We start from the raw sequence: 3,891 nt of genomic DNA, 5'->3' as shown, positions 1-3,891 counted from the left end.
AGCGAATGTATGGTTTTAAGGACATAGAACCACCGGTTGACGAGGTCCAGCCTTGATATTCAGTTGTCCACATAACATCATTCCAGCTATGGCAGACCTGTTTTCCTGCATTCATTAAGGAACAAGTGTCTCGATAGGGGGAGCCTTTTATCTTAAAGGGGCAGAGATACTTCTCTGAGGCTGAGAGTTGCTTTTGACTTTGGAGATCTCCACAGGGTATGACAAGACATGCATCAAAGGTAATAGTTTGGGGTGAGCTTGACCTGGTTACATTAATAACGAGGTGGTCAGCCATAGAATGACGAAAGAAGAAGGAGTAATAGAATAGATGAAGGAGAGTTAAACTTTTCTTAGCATTAGTTTGGTAGGGATTTCCCCTGGGATAACGGCCCATGACTCCGGAGGTGGTGGCGCTTTCTTGACTCGGGTGTAATGGGTCCATCCTTTTTCTGCTATCCAGACTGCGGTTTCAGTGTTAGGAGCACCAGGTAAGGTCCTTCCCAGGCTGGTTAGAGTTTCTCCTCTTTCCAGCTTTTGATGAGGAGATGATCCCCAGGCTGATGTTGATGTACTGGGAACTCCAGGGACCGTGCCTGTGTTTTGAGACCTTTGGTTTTAAGAAAAGAGAAAGTAGAGTCTGATGAAAGCTTTTTATTTTTACTTTTTATTTTTATAAGCTCTGCTGGACTTGAGAAAGTTCTTTAAATTTTCTTTTTTTAAGTAGAATCTGATCAAATATTCAATATAACAGGAAACAGTGCATTTTATGCTTAAGGAGAAGAAAATGTAGCATATCATGATTTAGCTTTTTTTTTTTTTTTTTTTTTTTGAGACGGAGTCTCGCTCTGTCACCCAGGCTGAAGTGCAGTGGTGCGATCTCGGCTCTCTGCAAGCTCCGCCTCCCGGGTTCACGCCATTCTTCTGCCTCAGCCTCCTGAGCAGCTGGGACTACAGGAGCCCGCCACCACGCCCGGCTAATTTTTTTTTGTATTTTTAGTAGAGATGGAGTTTCACCGTGGTCTCGATCTCCTGACTTCGTGATCTACCTGCCTCCGCCTCCCAAAGTGCTGGGATTACAGGCGTGAGCCAGCGGCTCATGATTTAGGTTTTTAATACATTTCTATTTTGCAGATTGGGATTGAGACAGTTATGTTTGGTTTGGACAGTGACCCCAGCGTGATGATTATCTGTGTGGCCTTAATGTTGATCCGGGTTGTTCTCATGAAAGATCATTTCAAGATCCATACAACCAAGATTTCAGGACTGTTGGCAAAATAGGGGAAAGTAAGTCACTATGGTGACGCAGACACTCAAAAACGTCTGTATTGGGAAACTACTTCATTTGGGTTTATAACGACCACTTTTTTTTTTTTTTTTTTTTTTTTTTTTGATACGGAGTTTTGCTCTTTCACCCAGGCTGGAGTGCAATGGCAAGATCTCGGCTCACTGCAACCTCCACCTCCTGGGTTCAAGTGATTATCCTGCCCCAGCCTCCCGAGTAGCTGGAATAACAGGCGCCCAGCTAATTTTTGTATTTTTAGTAGAGACAGGGTTTCACCATATCAGCCAGGCTGGTCTTGAACTCCTGACCTCAGGTGATCCACCCGCCTTGGCCTCCCAAAGTGCTGGGATTACAGATGTGAGCCACTGTGCCTGGCCTAGATGATTTCTTCACAGCACGTATCATTAAAAAGTTATCCCAAACACCAGACATTAGATGGGAATATCATACTCTTTGGCACCCACCTTCGTCAGGTAGGGTAGAAAGGATGAATCAGACCCTGAAGAACCACTTAACCAAATTAGCTCTAGAAACTTGGTTGCCATGGATTAAATGTCTTCCTATTGCCTTGTTAAGAATCTGAACTGCCCCTCAGAAAGCTATTGGCCTTTCTCCTTATGAGATGCTCTATGGATTGCCCTATTTACACTCCACTGCTGACATTCCTACATTAGAAACAAAAGACCAATTTCTCAGGAATTATATACTTGGTCTCTCCTCTACTTTCTCTTTAGAAGGCCTGGGAAGTGAGGGCCTAGGTCCCCTAGTTGGAGGCTTGGGTCCTTTGAACAGGGGTCTGGACGCTTTATAGTTTTTGGCCCCCTGGAGACCTTGTTTAGAAGCATATGGGTTTGGAGCCACCTGCTGGAAAGTAGACAGCATGGATTTTGCCTTTTGTTTCTGCTTTTCTTCGCCTCTCCTCACATACACTTTTTGAGCTTCTCTGAGAAGTTCACTTAGGGCTTGGTTTTCCCAATCTTCTAATTTTTGTAACTTTTTGAAAATGTCTGGCTAAATTTTAGTGACAAAATGGAGCTTTAACATTCCCTGTCCAAGGAGATCTTCCAAATTTAGGCCTGCATATTGTCTCATTTGCTCCTTTAGCCTGTCTAAGAATTTCATAGGCCCTTCATCTTTTTCCTGTTGTATATTAAATGCTTTAGAGAGCTTTGAGGTTCGGGTACTGATTCTCTAATTCCTTTTATTATCATTTCCCATAGGTCTTGCATATTTTCCCAGTGAGCTGCATTATTATTGTCCCACTGGGGGTCTTGGGTGGGAAATTTTTTATCTGCAGTAGAATGTTTTGACCAGGAGGGTGTTCATGTTCCCAAATTGGCATAGCAGCCCTACAGATTATGCTTCTTTCTTTCCTTGAAAAGAGGATACCTAGGATGGACATTAACTTGACTCAAGTGTGTAACTGAGGTCCCAAGAATTAATCAACTTGATCTGACACCCCATAAGGGTCATCTAACAATGGCTTCGGTTCCTTTTTCAAACTTTGGACTTCTGAACTGGTTAAGGGAGCATTCACAAAGCCAATAGCTCCCCCTCCTTGTGGCACCTCTTTTAAGGGAAAGAGAACCGGGGCTGACTCCGTAGGTGTGGAGAGAAATGGGAAATTCTGGATATTCTTTTTATATTGTTCTACCTCATGCTGGAGTCCTTTTAGGGAGGAGTACTTAGGCTGGGAGTGAACAGGCTCATGGGATGATGATTCCTAAGAATCAGGATTGTAAGGAGGAGGAATAATGTGAGCAGGGGAAGGATCTGGAGCGGGATCCAGGATGGCAACAGCTGCCTGAGGGGAAGGTTTAGGGGCACTGAGTGGGGGAAGATGGTCTAGGGGAGCCCATGTGCTGGAGTCTTTAGGCACGGGAACTGGCTTTTCTGACTCTTCATTCTGAGTTGCTAGATTGGGTTTTTCCCTAGTTGTCTTTAAGGGAAAGAGGAGGACAGGTCCCTGCCTTCAACAAAGAGCATAGTCCAGTTCTTCTTAATTTTTTTTTTTTTTTTTTGAGATGGAGTCTCGCTCGGTCACCCAGGGTGGAGTGCAGTGGCCTGATCTCAGCTCACTGCAAGCTCTGCCTCTTGGGTTCACGCCATTCTCCTGCCTTAGCCTCTCAAGTAGCTGGGACTACAGGCACCCACCACCACACCTGGCTAATTTTTTGTATTTTTTAGTAGAGACGGGGTTTCACCATGTTAGCCAGGATGGTCTTGATCTCCTGACCTCGTGATCCACCCACCTCGGCCTCCCAAAGTGCTGGGATTACAGGTGTGAGCCACTGCACCTGGCCTGTCCAGTTCTTCTTGAGAAACTGGACTTTTATCATTTACATATTGAATTAAAAGTTGACGCATCACATCCTCATTGGACCCAAACTTTGGCCAGAAGATTGAGGGACTGAGGATGGGTCCCTGAGTCCAAATAAAATAGCAATATTTTATCATTTATTGCTTTTTCTTATGTTTAGTCCTCTCATTATCTTTCCAATATTTCAACATGAAACCTAGGGAACTATCAGGGGGAGTATCTTTATCCATTTTTTTTTTTTGAGATGGAGTCTTACTCTGTTGCCCAGGCTGGAGTGCAGTGGTGCGAT

This window comes from Pongo pygmaeus, chromosome 13 (genome assembly GCF_028885625.2).
Source record: "Pongo pygmaeus isolate AG05252 chromosome 13, NHGRI_mPonPyg2-v2.0_pri, whole genome shotgun sequence".
In the NCBI taxonomy this organism is placed as follows: domain Eukaryota; kingdom Metazoa; phylum Chordata; class Mammalia; order Primates; family Hominidae; genus Pongo; species Pongo pygmaeus.
The sequence above is the reverse complement of the archived record's forward strand: the minus strand, read 5'-3'. Positions refer to the sequence as shown.